The sequence below is a fragment of the Schistocerca gregaria genome, chromosome 1, assembly GCF_023897955.1.
Source record: "Schistocerca gregaria isolate iqSchGreg1 chromosome 1, iqSchGreg1.2, whole genome shotgun sequence".
Taxonomy (NCBI): domain Eukaryota; kingdom Metazoa; phylum Arthropoda; class Insecta; order Orthoptera; family Acrididae; genus Schistocerca; species Schistocerca gregaria.
In genome coordinates, this window is record NC_064920.1 from 95561157 (window position 1) to 95578607 (window position 17451).

The window sequence follows — 17451 nt, forward strand, 5'->3', positions numbered from 1 at the left end:
CGTGCTTGGGCAGCTCAGGTAGCCAGTTCTGCTCTCGCAGCCGAGCGAAGCAGACGTGCAGTGTGTGCTCTCTGCCGCGCCCATTGTTTACTTCCGTCGGCCGACACTAACGTGACGCCGTAGCGCTACAAAATCATAGCAACCCAATACAGAAGATCAATCTTGAAATTCTGAGACCAAAGGTGGTCGAGGCCAAGATCCCGGCTGCCGAGATTGTCGGCATCCACTTTTCGATCGTCAGTAGCACTGTTTATGAAAAACTAAAAAACGAAGCTACAAGCGCTCAAGGTGCTTCGCGGGATGAAACAAGAAATCCCCTTCTGCCATGCAGGAGGAATTGTTAGTAACGTCGAGGTCGGCCATGCCGCAATGGGACTGCGTACTATATTGAACTTCCATTTGAACTCCCTGCGGTAGACGTTGTGGCGGCGCTCCGCCCTACGACACGGTACACGAACACGTGGCTGAAAAATGGACCCAGTTTAAGATGTATCCAATGCTCAATGGAGTACGCCAAGTGCTCATCGACATCCAATGACACGTGCAATCCTTCCTACCGATAGGAGGGTGCCGGGCAATAGTTATTTATGGCGCACAGAAGATGTGTTCCGGATTCAGCAAGGAAGGTCCCTTCGTTCCGAGTGTCTCCGGCGTCGGATCACACAATTCCCACCGACGGACTTTGCACCTCCACCGACGAAGACTATTCTCCCAGTGACTTACGCGGCGGCGCTCACGACGTTCTCCACAAAATAGACACAGCCGACCGATTTAGCGGTACAGGAATCACCTTTCACAGACAGAAACCTGGATGATCAGCCGGCCTGGCCAGTGGCGGAAAATAGTACGATGACGCTGGGGCTACCGAACGCGACAGACATTGACGACAGCAAGATGGCAATTAATTCCCTTATTGTACCGACCGCTGCATTCGTCCCAGTGGGGCCTAAGCCAGTGCCGTCTGCCGACAATGAAGGCCACGTAAGAAAACAGCAATCACCGAAATGCCGAAAACACCGTCGTCGGACCGTGTCCGAACACTGTGGTTGACATTCGGCAGGGGAAGAACAACTGACCACTCAAGAAGCCAACCGTGAGGCGAAGGCCGTTTCCACTGACTCCTACCTTGCAGAACAGACGGTGAAAAATGAAATAAGACGGTGAAAATTGAAATAAACAGTGATTAGTAGGAAGGTACCGGTAAAGGCAGCGAAGTCGCCCGGTCCCTTACTGTCAAACAGTCTGAGTCTATGGAGCATGAACACACATCGGCAACGGGTTCGTGGGCCGAGGATGTCGAGACACAAGATCCCGATACGGGGCCAGCTGCGGCGCCGTCAGATGATGTAACATACGGAGCATGAGGAGGACCGCATTCGGTGGGGGCTGACATCACTTCCGATGTTAGCTTCTCTTCAACATGGATAATCTCGCCCAACCAATGCGTTGCCAGGCTTACCGCCTGGTTACAATGAATGTCAATATGACAAGTTCTCCCGTCGAGATCCAACTTTTGGATGAAACAATATGAGTCTTGGGAGTTCATTTTGCTTTCCTGCAAGAGTGGAAACGACCGCACTCTCCAACTTCTACTCCACATATGTGACCTCCGGTGCGCTTGCAGAACCGGAGTGGCAATACTAGTGCGTGATGGTATTGAAGTTACTGACGTCACGTACATTGCCTCTGCTTGAGGAATAGCACTTACGGCGCTCAACACCCGATTCATTCATTTTCACGCGCCGTCGGGTACAACCAGTCACGACCGCACCAGATTCTACTCCACTTACCAGTCATTCGGCCAGCCGACTACATCGCAAATACTTGTCACAAGGCCTCACACAAGGATTGGTGGACGCTCAAACAAGCCTACCACAACAAAGGTCAAAATTTAGTAATGATTGTGGTGTTGCTCACGCTGCTAAATGTTTCATTTTCGGGCAACAACGAAGTTATAATGTGGCAGGTGTCATTAGAGCACAGTTAATAAAGTCATTTCATGTAACAATGAATAAACTAGGCACTCATCTTTTCGCGTTTCCCACGCTTGTCTCGTTGCAAAATCATGGGTCAATAGTCAAAAATCTAGGTAGTGATGATTCCAAGCTCGGATGCAAAAAGGCCTAGGTTTTATTCTGCTATAATCAAAACTTTTGTAGATGCGCTTCACAAACAATACTTAGAGATTAAACATTTAAAGTTAGCACAATGGTGATGTAGAAAGAAATAATCAGCACTCCGAATTTTAGTTACACTTCTTTTTCATTGCTTTTGTTGCGATACCACGTAACACACAAAACATCACTTCACAATACAAAACATACCTGAAAACATCTTCCTCACTGTTTAAGTTCACATTTTATAAGATGACTACGTTATGTGTCTTTCCAATTAGGCGTCCAAGACTTGACCATCTCAAGGTCCTACTCTCTAGCAACTACCTAATAATCGCTTACGCGCCCAAAAATCAGAGTTACAAGTAAGTCAAATATCACAGTTACAAAAGAAAGAATACACATAAGAATAATATCATTACAATATAAACATATCGATTGCCCCCGCAAGCTGAAGCAACGTTTACTGACTGTGAACCCCTACCTATTTCCAGGACGACAACGACACAGCAGTGGCACTAATGTGGAAAGGGCGCAAGCGTCGAGGCCGACTGATGATGGCCCAGTTCAATAGCAGCGTCAATGTGACCCACATGAATAGCATGTCCCAAATTAGGTACTTGTATAGCAGCGCCAACGGTAGATTACTCAGCTTGCACTTTGTATGCACCACATATTTGGGATAGTCTATATTTAAGAAGATTGCTTATTTTGTATGTCATCCTTTGCTTAAGACACATCTGTGTAATTGCAAAAGTTCAGTATTGTAATTTTCATTTAGTCATAAAACTCATTAATACGATTTGTTTGAATGTTTGTCTATAGCACTGAGTATGCAGGTTTCGTAGACACCACAAGGTACAACGGATTGTAGATGGCGCCTTAATTTTTATACAAGAGAAGGTCATAATTACGTTCAACCAGAAAACTGCTAAGTGGCTTTGGTCGTCTTTCCGTGATGTCCGTATGCTTGGCATAAATCAAAAGCACGAAATACTTAGCAGTGTGCGGCTGGATACCAACCTGTCAAACATAGGGCGTTACCCAACTCAGTGGGCCAACTCCTCTGGCACCCACTGCAAGAGACGAGCTTTATATCAAGATGTGATTCACTGTGAAAATTCCAAGAGCATACATTCTTGGATGAGTTAATTAATGTATTGCATCTCATGAAAAGACAATAAAGGTTAGAGATTTGAGCTCGCAGAGAGGCTTCCCAACAATCTTTCTTCGCAAGAACCATTAGCGATTTGAACAGTTGTGACATTGGTACACAAAGTACCCTAATCCACATTGTTCAAGGTGGTCTGTAGAGTATAAATGTAGCTACAGATGAAGACAATGCAGTATGCGACGACAAACCGAATTCCTAATGTTGGGCGTCATGCGAGGTGTTAAACTCGCGTCGGTATCAGGGCGAGAAAGCCCATAACGACTGCCCAGCCTTTGACGCCGACACCGCCGCCGACAAACAGCAGTCTTCCGCTAATCCCGCCGACGCGGTCGGAGGCTCGCGTTCCGGCGGCTTCCGGCAGGTGGCAGCAGCGGCGGTCTGGAGGCTGCGCGCGGCGCGCAGTTCGCGGACCGCGCAGTGTCGGCTGGGCAGGCGGAGCGCGCGGTCGTCGATTTGCAGACGCGCGTCTCGCGGCGCGCCTACCCTGACAGCGGCAGGCAACCCGCGCAGCGCACAGTAGCAGGTGAGCCGCCGGTCGGCGGAGTGCCCACCGCGGCGGGCGGCAGGTGTCTCCAAGGAAACCACGACCGCCGCACAGTGCCCGCGCAAGATCCTCTATGAGCCGCCGAAAGACTTCGTGGAGTAACGTACCGCTGAACGCGCTATTCTAAAACGGTAATACTTCAAATACGATAGCCGCTTTTTTAATTCGCCCTTCTGTTTCGTTCAGCCACAATGAAACGCTTTCTTAGCTATCCATCGTCTGTCAGACGGCCACTCCCCCTTTCATCAAGAGCTCATTCTGTCCCGGAAGAGCTCAAATACTGCTGACAGCTCCTGCTTGGACAGCAACTGATCCCAGGGGTTGAATGTCTGATTTTCTAAAGTACTCAAATCACACTATCATATGTTACAGAACGGGTCGACATCCTGTTGCCCGTACATAGAGAACAATATTTTGTACATTCGAGATTTATATTAAATATTACATGCAAGAGCTTATAAAGCTTTCACAAGCAACATGCATGTAGAATGTATGCAGCTTTCGATATATAATTAATATCTGTACTTTATGAATGCAACCCAAACGCTATACTTAACGAATAAACATGGTTGATTTAAATACTCTATTAACATACCCCATGTATATGTATCAAGATAACCATTGCGGATAGCGTAAAACATAAGTAGTATTCAGGAGGTACATTATTATCTTTGCCATCTGGGCATTCTAACTGTGGTTTACCGATGTGTCAGTATACTCCATAACTTCGTAAACAGGATCGTATCTCATATATGTTTAATTTGATCTTCTGTTATGTCTCTGATGACATGAATGGGAGTAACATTTTCAAACTTCTTTTTTTCTGGTGAAGATACAAACGTATCTGATGGAAGGATATTGAGCAGTTAAGGAAAGAGAGATTGGCAAGTGGGCTCTCAAATGGATACGCTCCATAGAAACTAGCGCAAAATATTTGCCTTTTATTATCCAGTCTATACACTTGGCAAAAATAACAGCACAAACATTGACAAGTGGATGGTAAAAATTTTCGCGTCTTCGATATCAGTGTCTTTGAGACGAAGGAAAGGCTCTTATTTCGACGAAGGGGAGAGGGTAACAAGTCTCTCGCTTATTCTTTTGACGAGTCATAAAGGCATTTGGCAAAATGGAAAAGGGTAAAATCTGATTCTTGATGCACAGGCCATGAAATGAACGATGATCGACCTGGGTATTAATCCAGAGCGTCACCGTCACGCCATGATTCTAGGTCTGCGTTCTACGCCACTTACCGTTATTGAGCACTTTGGCGTCGATGACGTACACGTTAAAGTCCATATACGCCATAATATGGCACATACTGACATACTTTACTGTGTCGTTAGAGCACCATCCGCGAATGTAAATGGCTCAGTACAAGCTATGTATCAGTTCACCGTTCGTCCGCTAATGGGTAACTGGCACGGCTATGGATGTTTGGCCAACACAGCAGCCGGAATCGATTAAGAATTTAAGAGACAAGTGATATTGAATGACCTTTCGAAATACAATGAGATATAGTGGTTTCACTTATTCTCAATTGGAAATTTTAAAAGCGGATTTCGTCATTTACAAATTAGATCGGTATTAAGAATTTTATGATACAGCTTATGTTGTCAAACGATCGATATAGTTTGACTGTGGAGTAATTTGAAGAATTGTAGAGAGTAAAATTAACTTGGCGTGATTAGGTAAAGACAATGGCCGTCTCCTACAACGCTATTCTTAAATTACACATTTCAGTACCAGGCCACAGAAATAGTGTCATTAGCAATTTCTACTTGTTAAATCGCCATTTGAAGATGTATTAAAAAACAGGAAGAAAGAGGATTAGTAAAAAACTAGGTAACTAAGTTACAAATTGAAGATTTTTACAGATTTAGGTGTCCCTGAGTACGTTTAACTAGTTATTAGGTAACGTAGTCAAGTGCACGTAGTTATATATAGACGTTCAGTTTGTAATTAATTTGGCTAGCCCCTTATTATCGTACAGCTGCTTTCTTCTTAAATAAATCGTCTGATAATGGCCTGGTAATAAGTCGAAGCAGCTAATAACATCATATCTGGTGCCGGAGTCTGAAGTATTGTGGAGGGTCATTAATTCCAGGGAGTCTATAAGTCTCTTACAAGATCTCCTAGATTGTATTCTAAGTCTACCCCTTCTCCATGCTGGAAGTGTCCCGTAATCGAGAACTTGCAGTACGCAAAGACGAATATCATGGACAGGATGGGAAGAATTGTAATTCAGTTTAATGTCGAGATGTCATTCTCCGTTTATAATCGAATGATCTGCATATTTTTGTAGTTTTTAGTATTTAGATAAAGTGCCTATCAGCACAGTGCTTCATATACCTTCGACCATGAATTTATAAGCAATCTTTCCGACCGTGAAACTAGACCTCTTTCACCAGACTTCTGGGTGGTTCATCGAGGACCTCAGCGCGCCACGAATCCTTCTTCTTCCTGTGCCGATATATTCGTCTCAGAGGAGCACTTCCATGACAGCTCCTCAATTATTGTGGGAATTTATCCCTCGTACAACTTATTCTACTACCTTCGAAGACACTGCATTGAGTCTTACTACAAGTCCTTTCATCCTGTTGGATTTTCAAGTCAGATTTTCCCACAAATATCTTTCCACGCCGATTATGTGGACAATTTACTCATTTCTTATCATATCAGTTCCCAAAATTTTCTACATCCTTCTGTCCCCTTCCATCTCCAACATTTCGATTCTGTTCTTTTCCTGTATTCCCATAGCTCGTGATTCGCTTCCAGAATCACCGTCAGAATTGTTTTCCTCTAATTCATGTCTGTGTTTTATACCTGCAAACTTATTTGAGCGATCAGTGGTCTCTTAAAAGTAAATATTGAGGTCAGAGCAGTAGTCGTACATGATGTGATGAATCGTCGTAGCTTGTGTACTAATATCGGTAAAGGAGCGAGTTGCAGTGACTGCTGCGATAATACTTTCGTCCTCCGAGTACTGTTGAACTGTCTGTGGCTGTTGAACGTGAGGTCGTGAACAGCGCGTTGCCGTCACTGCGGGTAGTTATCTGACGGCCACGGCTACAGGCTGTGCGTTAACTGACGCCTAGCGCGCCACCCGTTTCTGCTTAATGAACCGCGAACGCTGCCTACTCTCACCCTCCCTCTCTCTCTCTCTCTCTCTCTCTCTCTCTCTCTCTCTCTCACTAACGCACACACCCACCACTCGCTTTTCGAGTCGAAAAGTTAGGATCACGTCAGGGATAAAACGTTGGCGCTCCTCCACCGACCATAGAAAGCCAAGAGATGTAGTCACCGCTTTAAGTAGCAGTCCTATTTATTCCTCGTTTTACGGTAAGCGAGAATGAAATGTTTTCATTAAAAAGGTCTTGAAGGAGGTCATCATCATGTACAATCATACTCCGCCAGCCAACGCAAGGTATATGGCGGAGCGTACCATCTATCACGACTGGTAATTTCCTTTCATAAAAGAACAATCATCTATATGCCACCGTACGAGCCATCTCTGTTATCTCGCCTTCGCGGTTCTTACGCGAAATGTGCATTGCAGGCAGTAGAATCGTTCTGCAGTCGGCTACCAATGCCTGTTCTCTAGAGCCAGCCCCTGCGGCCGAGCGGTTCTAGGCCTTTAGTCTGGAATCCTGCCTCGGGCATGGATGTGTGTGATGTCCTTAGGTTAGCTAGGTTTAAGAAGTTCTAAGTTCTAGGGGACTGATGATCTCAGATGTTATGTCCCATAGTGCTCAGAGCCATTTTTGTTTCTGTGTGTGTGTGTGTGTGTGTGTGTTTTTTTTTTTTTTTTTTTCTTCTCTAGACTTTCAGTTCAGCGTTTCGCGAAAAGAATGCCTCCAGGGATTACCATTTGGATCCACTAAGCATCTCAGTAACACTCGAGTTTTCATCGAATTCACCGCTAACAAATCTGTCAGCATGCTTCTGAACTGCTTCGATTAATGGCTTTAGGCAGACCTAGTGCAGATCCCAGGCACGGAATAATGGGTCACTGAAGCGTCCTCAACACAGACCCCTTCGTAGATGAGCGAGCCACAGGTTCCAAAGACTCTCCCAAAAACCCGAGGTCGACCATTCGCCGTCCTCACCACCATGCCTACCTCCCTGTTCCATTTCAAATCACTTTCAAACGTTACGCCTACACAGTTAATCGACATGCGTAAAACATACTCTACTAATACTGTATTCGAACATTACAGGAATGTTTTTCCTACTCATCAGCAGTAGCTTTCAATTTCTGGTCGTAAATTTAGAAATAGTTGCCATTCACCACATGAAATGGAATTCTGACTCATTTTGGATCCTCTCCTGCAGTTACTCTACAACCACACCTTCCCATACACCACAATTTTGTCAGCAAACAGCCGCAGGTTGCCGCTCATCATACCCGTCAGATCATTTACGTGTATAGAGAATAAAGGCAGTCCTGTCAAACGTCCCTTGGACTCTGTTAATGATACCCTTGTCTCTGACGAACACTCGCTGTCGGCGACAACGTACTGAGGAACCTATTCTGTATGCTCGGACCTTCTTTAACATTCTGCTGTGATGCATCATATCAAACGCTTACGGGAAATCTAGATCTATGGCATCTGCTTGTTCCCCATCGTCCTTCGGTCACAAGATATAATGCGAGAATATGGCAAGCTGAGTTCCGCATGAATGATGCCTTGTAAATCAGTACCGATTTGTCGAAAAAATCTTATCTCTCCCATGGAAATTTATTACAATCGAACTTACGTGCCATCAATCATGATAGGTCATATAAACATGGAAATCAAACTTTACTAACGTAAACTGCAAACTAAGCCTTTCTGAAAACTACCACTATCAGGTACTACGTAAAAAGAACTAATCTAAATATTGACGTAAGTTCCAGCAAAGAGCAACGGTCAACTTAAAACTGAAGGTGATCCTTTCTCTGAATACTTCAGCGGAAGTTCTAATTTCAGTACGCAGATCCCACTCCACTGTGTGGGATAAAACCTCAATATAGACAGCATAGTGATGTTATTTAACTATGATAATGGACTGGCTATCGACGCTTCAAGAGCATTATTGCCCGAGTAAGCCAAGGTCCCACGTTGGAGACCCGGCCGAGTACACGGTTGTAAGCTGCCAAAGAGACAGTCGACAGTGTACATTCCAGAAACAAATATTCATTTTACGTTACACATACTACTACTAAGGGCAGTTTCATCTGCTTCTTTAGACTACTGTAATAGGGATACCATAAAAGCTGATATAAATAATTTCGTAATAATTGATGATGGTCATTAGATCGAAGCTGACAGAGAATAAAAGTTTATTTTGACGCCAACTCTTCGTGACTTTCTTCGGATATTTACGAGCTGTGAGGCCCGACTTGAACAAAGTATACTGACGCTTGTCAGTTTATTTATTACGTAGAATGAAATCAGAAAGACAAGCTCGTAAAAACAATACTGTCTTCACATTTTGTCTTTACGAGGAAAACTGATTAAACAAAACAAAAATTAAAACCATTTTCTGGGTCATAAATGCTAATTTTCTTCCACTACTCGTTTCCGTGGCATACACACCCATCTTAGGTTTGTCAGTAAATGACATTAGCATTTCTTTTCGTCGGTGGTACACTTTGTCTGCCTTCTACTTCATTTCTGTACAAATGAGATGTCATTCGTTACTTTTTACCACAATAGATCTCAGAATTCTTGCGTTATATGCGAATATACGGCAAACTTAATGGATTTAGCAGCCGTATTGTGATGACCAGGAATAATTTATTTTGTGACGAAATCAAGTGTACAGCAACCAGCTGGCTACATCGAGAAAAGAAATATTATTGTAAGCCACTGACCCAGCTGAAGGTCAGTATGTAAGTTAAGGGAACGCGTCGCGGAGGAAACTCATACAGACGTATGCAGGAGCCTGAGCACGTGATGTAAATCTAATTTCAAAAAAGAAGTAATTTGACGTTCGCGTGCCCGCAATTATAATGAACTTTTGGAATAATATCGTGTAAAGATATCAATGATTTTATTACTTACAATTACCTCTTTTTGCTATTGCCATTATCAGGCCAAAGCTTGGGACTCCCTAAATGAAGTTTAGTGCTAATTTATAACCAATTCCATGCCGAGGCCAAGAGTTAACACATTTTATGACCAAATGATACGAAACAAGTGAATGTAGTGGCAAACTATAACACACTAGGTGACATAATTTGTACACATGAATTGATATGAGCTGTGCTAGAATGTCTGCACCTTTCACCATTTGTTCCTACGTGATCTTAACATGTGCCATCTATTAAATGAGTGCGATTTCTCGGTGGAATCTCACGTCTGGTGGATCTTTTCAAGAAAGTTGTCATTTAACTCAGCGGTGTCATCGGATTAGGCGAGAGCCGCGTCTGGAATGGACCCTTCCGTATTTGCAAGACCTGTAAGTGGTGCACCGAAACTCCTGGAATGTCATATCGTCATGGTCCGACGTGACATTCACTCTAGCTTCCCTAAAACACATCATTAATGTTCTACGGCTACTTTTTTGCGAATAACTGTAAAATACGTTACAGAGTGTACAGATGATTGCACCGCACATTGGCGTCACTTCCCATTCGATTCACGGACTCCGCCTTGAAAGGATGACCTAATTTACGTTTCTGTACGAGATGTTCACTGTTTTATCTTGCGCGGACGGTCTCCAAAATAAGCTCAAAACATGTGAAAATGTTTTTAAAAATTTTGATTGGCTTTATTGCAATTACATTTGATTATTAATTTCGGTTGCAGGACAACCATGTTCCGATCATGAAGCTACATTTTCTGTGTTTACGTACACTGCAGATTACAACGTCATCGTTGGAATGTGTTTCTCTGAACACGCTCAGGAGTAAGCCAAGCGTTAATGAAACTGTTAGTTACGCAAACGAGCTGAAAAAGTGCAATTCTGTTCCACACTGGTTAACGGGTTTACATGAGTACAATGTTGATGTAGCCTCGTTACGAAGAGTAACACGTCATTAATTAAAAGTTTAAAGTTGGTCAAAGCCTGCATGTCACGAAATTTATTTTATATCTAGTGACGACGATTCTTAATCGTTGTACGTACGTGCATATCTTAATATGTATGCTACCGAATTTCACTTTGTAAATTAGTTGGAGTAACGAATAGTTTACTGGAAGCTTGGCTCACTGATGAGCATGTTCCGAGAATCACTTTCAGCGAACGGCGTTGTGGCCTGCAGTGTCTGCAAACACAGAACTCCTAGCATGAGTGGTTTAAACATGATTGTCTATCGACCGAAGAAAGTAATCACCTGTAAAGTAATGTGCTATTGCGATAACAGTAATTAAATTGTTTTACAATTTTATTATCGTTTTATTCTTCGATTCTTCTTCTTTTGCTTGTGCCATAGCCCCGCGTCGACGCAGGATCAGCATTGTTATTTACGGACTTTTTTAACTGGTGGCCGGATGCGGTTCCTCTCTCCTTCGCGTAAGCACCTGGGACGGAAAATTAGCACGCCGACTGCCTGCGTATACTGTGAAAGTGAGCGTAAGTTTTCGAAATATTTCCGAATCGTGCAACTGAGTCAGAATTGGGTAGCACCCCGGTATTCACCTCGTGGAATGTGGAAAACATCCTAAAACCACATCCAGGCTGGCCGGACACCGACCTCCTCCGTTAATCCGCAGGGAGCACTCGATCCGAGGCCGGCGCATCTCCCATCTCGTAAGCGATACCTTAACACACACGCATATCCATGAAGATATATGTACGAGGGTTGGAAGTTAAACAGTGGCAACTATTTATTCACAACCGATGCAAAAGAGTATCATGTTTCCACCTGTTATGTACTTCAAAGTAGTCACCAGCGTTGGGTACAGGCCGTTGGTAGCGATGATGAAAGTGTAGTATACTGTTAGTAGAGCCTTTTCTGTTGATGGTGCGAATGGAGCGGTCTACTACATGTCGAATCTCTGGAACAGTTCTGAAGCGAATGCCACGAAGTGGTTCCTTTATCTTCGGAATCGAATCAAAGTCACAAGGACTTAAGTGCAGGGACAATGGTGGATAGTGTAGTACTTCCCAGTCCCATGGACCCGACAGAGTAGCCTCAGCCTGCGCTGTATGCGCCCGCGCATTGTCGTGTAAATGATGGGTGGGTTGGGTTGAAAGTGTCACCGCTTCCTTCACAAAGCTCGTCGCAGGTGATGTTCCAAATCGAATAGTGATACTGTGCACAGACGGTCTGATGTAGACCGCTCCATTCGCATCGTCAACAGAACAGGCTCTGCTAACGTTATACTACGACTTCCACATCGCTGGTGACTACTTTGATGGACAGTAACAGGTGTAAACATGTAACTCTTTTGTATCGGTTGTGAATAAATGGTTGCCACTATTTAAGTTCTTACCCTCGTATATAGCGCTGATCTCCGTCACCTGGTGATATCCGTTCTTACTTCAAGGAACAGATACGCAGTGCGGCAGGGGCCTGCCCTGAACGGCCTTTCATAGAGTCTTCTAAACAGGTTTCTCACGAGAAGTGGGCCGTCTTTCTCCGACTATAGGCCAGATAAAGGTTTCTAAACATTTCTTTTCATTTTTGTCACTAGCTAAATATCTCCGTTACCACTCCCATTGCCCTTTTTTTATGCGCTTGCTGTTCTCGGTTGTTCCGACCTGATATGGGTCGCAGTACGGGCTATAGAACTTATTACTATATAGTCTGTTTTAGAGCCAGACTGTAATTTCACAGTATACTAGAATCGTACACAGCCATTTCTTGTATCTATAACTGAGACTTTGCGTTGTTTCTGTTTCATATTTCTACCCATACTTACTCTGAAACATATGTATCACTTGACGGGTTCTACTTGTGACTCATTAATCAGGTAGTTAAACAATTTCCAAACTTTTACGTTACGTGTGGTGTACTACTTTAGATTTCTATATAATAAGAGGTAGTTAATAGTTTTTACACCACGCTGTTTTCTAAGGGTCTAGCCGTGTAGTAAAATAATTTTTAGTAAGTAGCATTATCTACTAGACAATAGTTCAAATACCTGATACTCCTGAGAGCACAGTTGAAGATGAATAGCGACAGCCTTGTTCCTCTGTCCGAGGGCACGTCAGGTGCTACGTCGGTGTCTCTTCATGCTTAGGACTACGTACTGCTCCCTGCCTGTTAGTATATTTTCGATCCAGTGGGAAACCTTGTTATAGGTCTTACGGGAAGTAATTGCTTCATATATCGAATAATTATGAGTACCTTTAAAAAAATGAAATATTGCATATCTTTCAGAATACCCCCCATCTTAACTAAAACGTTTACACTGAAAACATTTCATCTCTCTGTTCACGGCGTAGAATAGTATTATTCCTAATTTTTGCTGTTGTAAGAAACTATTACATGCGGGCCCGGGTTGTATTCCCGGCCGGGTTGGAGATTGTCTCCACTCGTGAACTGGATGTTGTGTAGCCCTCATCATCATTTCATCCTCATCTTCGGCACGCAAATCGCCCAATGTGTCGTCGACTGCACTTTGCGGCCGAACTTTCCGGGTTGTGGCCTCCCGGCCAACTATGCCATACGTTTTCATTTCATCTCAAAATTTTCCGGCAGTTTAAACTGAAGTCATTACAAAACCCAAAGAGAAATGGGAATTTTCTTCCATGAAATAACCTTCTTGTTGGCTCAGGGAACTTGGATATTTGGAAATAAATGTTAGAAGATATGACGTTAAGTAATCTTCTAACCATATTAACAAGTTTTTTTTTTCCATTCACGAGCAAAAGAAATGAATCGTACGATTCACTTCAATGGTAGATGCTCTCCTCTCTTGTGAACTCGACAATTTCTGAGCTCATTTAGATGTAACTGTAATTTGTAATATATTGTAACAAGTTTGCCTCGTGTACAGACCGTTCTATTCAACGCTACTTTGGCGTCTGTCGTGTCCGTAGTTGGGCGGCGGGGGAGGGTTACCTACTGTTTAAAACGGAATCCGAACCACATTCTTTTTCTGGAGACTCTTCACATCGCTGAGAACGCTAGGCTAGAGGCAGACTGAAAATCTTCGTGGTCCGGCCGGGATTCAACTCCGCCATCTCTTCGTTTCCTGACACACACACTTTACCGCAAGATCTGCAGGCCTGACTCCAGTTTTATGAGATACATGTGGTAAAAGTAGAGGGCCAGATTTGTTGTGAGAACAACACTCAGATAAACCTACAAATTTGTTGTACTGCTGAGATTTCTACCTGCCAAGTGCAAACTGTGAAACGACTCCGTATGTTATACATGAGTTCAGGAGGGCAAGATTAAAAAAGATTCCCCGTGTACGGATTACATTCTAAACGTAGATCAGGAAAGTTATATATAGACACAAAACGATTAGAATATTAGGATTCCTTGTATGTGCTAGACACCGATTGAAAGCCCAATTTGTTTGGTAGTACGAGACGTGAAAGGGATGTTATTCATAAGCCTGACATCCTAATACAGGCTGGTGGTAGGTTATCAACTATAGTTAACCGTTTTTTCGAGGTCGCAACATTGATATGAGAAATTGTGAAATGCCTCTTGTACAAATAAAATTTTGTGGAGACGTAGAAGCACATCTCGTTGTAAAGCAGTGACAATTTTTCATTTTTTGGTAGACGTAATATTCTGCGTTAATCTCAGTTAAACCTTTATATGAGTGTACGAGACTTTGTTTCCGAGGGAGCACTCAAAACTGCATTAGTATTTTTACTGCGTATGAAATCGCAGAATCGTGTGCAAACGGCCACCTAAAATATTGCAAAATTTTAACTAGTCAATTAATCTGTTCGTTATCGTGTCATAGTCCGTCCCGATAGCTGTGCGGTCAGCGTGACGGATTACCGTCCTACGGGCAAGGGTTCAATTCCCGGATGGGCTGGAAATTTTCTCCGCTGGCTGTTATGTTGCCTTCATCTTCATTTCATCCCCATCCTGCTCGCAGGTCGCCAAATGTGGCGTCGAATGTTGTAAGACCTGCACCAAGGCGGCCGGACCTGCCCCCCAAGGGGCCTCCCGGCCAATGGCGCCAAACGCTCATTTCCATTATCGTATAATGAGGTATCTAGCGAAATTTGTGACTCGACGGAGGATTTCCATGCGAAATGGCGCAAAATTTATCTGCGATGTCGAGTCGTCGACAGACGTAGACATAGCTACAGATAGGTAGCGAGGCGGCGCTGTAGTTAGTGCGATGGACTCACATTCTGAAGGACGACGGTTCACACCCACCTCCGGCCCTCCAGATTTAGGTTTCCAGTGATCTTCCTAAATTGGTCCACGCATATTCCAGGATAGTTCCGTTTGCAATGGCGCGTCCGATTACCGTTTTCCCATCCTATGGTACCGCGCATGTGTTCCGTCTCCGCTGGTTGCGCTGTCGACAGGATGTTAAAACCTAATCTTCTTTATTTTCTTTAATTTCAGGCGTGCTCCTTCTTATACATCAATAACCTTGTAAACAATAATAATAGTAAGCTCAGATTTTTCGGAGGTGATGCAGTTAGTTAAGATGAATGAATGTAAAAAAGAAAAAAAAATTGTACAGGTATTTCGTCTGATCTTGATAGGACTTCAAAGTGGTGCGAAGACTGGCCACTTCTTTCAAATGTTAAGAAATGTATAATGATGTAGTTCTCAAAAAGAAGGAACCCAGTACCCTATGGCTACATATCAACGAGCCAAACTGGAATCGGTCATCCCATACAGATACCTGTAAAAGCTTCGCAGGGAAATGAAGTGTAAACCATCACAGGGGGTCGTTGTAGGTAAAGCAGATGGCAGGCCGGTACGATACCAGGGAAATGCAATACCCCTACCAAAGATATTGTTTACGAATTACGTGTGTGACTCGTCTTAAATTGATGCTCAAGTGAGACTGGTACCTCAACACAGAAGGGCAACTCGAACGACCATGTGCTTGTTTGACTCTCAGAAGTGTGATACAGAAATGCTGACGACAATTAAGTGAAGATCTTCGCAAACTCTCCTCGAGCAAGCTTGCTTACTAAGTCTGGAAACCAGTATTTAATGATGAATCTACGAATAAACTTAAAATCTGTACACATCGCCCTCCTAACGATCGGGAGGACATGATAGACTAATTACAGTGCACACTGAGACGTTTATACAATTATTCCTTCCGTGCTCTGTAAGTGAATGGAACGGGCACAAGCCACAATAACTGGTAAAATTCGAGGTCCTCCTTGCCATGCTCTTAACAGTGGTTTCTAGAGTATGGCTGTAGATGTATGTCACCATTGTCAAAGGAATCGCATTCAAAAGAACACTACATGCAATTCCATAAAAGGAGCATAAATCAAATGACGTTCGACTTAAACACTGACATACGGCTAAGGAACTCATTTAATCATTTGTGAATTTTGTGTAGTTATTTATGTATTTGTTTCAGTAGACTGCGTCAGCACTTGGATAAAATGTAAACCTGCGTACACCATTATGAATATGACGCAAATAAGTAAGGTTGAAAATTGGAGTCACTTAAAATATAATCAGAATTTCTTAGTCGATCACAGTCCATGAGGATATTACTTAACGGTACATTTTACGTCCTGATTCATAGGCAACGTGATCTTTTCTCCATCCTATTACATATGTGTCAGATAAATATTTACACAAGTCTTTATAATAGTTACTGATAATTCCCCTCATCCAAACGGCGAACACATTTGCAGTCGAGCATAATGAGCAGATTCAGGGTAGAACGTCCAAAAGGGAGAAAAAACGTCATGCAGTCTGTGCTCCCGTCGTCTGCCACTAGACTGTACACGCAGTATGAACACGACTGAAAAACTGCACAGTCACAATTATTGTCTGATTAGCACATAAGAGGACTAAGTGAGTTTCTTCTAAACCTCTCTGTAGTGGTGCAAAGCATAAATGAAGGGGAATGAAACATCTGTACTTACGATGAGTTTCTCTTACTTTAAATATTCACGAGTGATGTGATCGTTCACATTTGCGTGTCTTCACATATGTGCGTGCATAGAGCGTGCGTTGAGGCAAGCTCTCATCTTTCACAGACTATCCCTTTAGTAAAGCAGTTTGCAGGTGGGGAGGCAGGAAACTAGAATTTATTTTCCGCTGCTACGGTAACGTCGTTAAAGACGTTAACACTGGCCCGTGCAGGCAGCGGTAATACGATCGCCCGCCTACTGCCCTGAAAATAGCTAGAGCAAAAAATGGTGAAAAACCGAATGAAGAATAAAATGAATTAAGTGCACTGAAATGAAGCGAATGGATCGAAAGTGGCGGATGGAAATATTTGAGAGAGTAGAAGTCTCATTCAGACCTGGAAGCGTGGTCTGATTGCTTAATGGTTATGGTAGCTGATCACGTAAAGGATGAAACGCGTGTTCGAGTCCTGTTTAGGCATACATTTTCCACTGTTACGAAATATTTGTGAGTGATGAATGTCGGATATGTGTGCAAATCTTTAGCGCTTCGTTAACTTTCTCAGTCGATGGAAATACACCTCACAACTATACTCACGGATTCAAACTGAAACTACTTGTACTTCCTTAATGCCATTGTTAGTGTCAAACTC

The 17451-nt window shown here is 43.3% G+C and overlaps 1 protein-coding gene across 1 annotated transcript in view; it reads left to right on the plus strand.

The window, feature by feature from the left end:
* The first annotated feature begins 3702 nt into the window (after positions 1-3702).
* Positions 3703-17451, plus strand: part of LOC126334172 (irregular chiasm C-roughest protein-like) — a 427129-nt gene continuing 413380 nt past the window's right edge. Inside the window, exon 1 of the mRNA XM_049996810.1 lies at positions 3703-3963. The gene's annotated coding sequence lies outside the window, so the exon portion shown is untranslated. The remainder of the gene's footprint in view (positions 3964-17451) is intronic.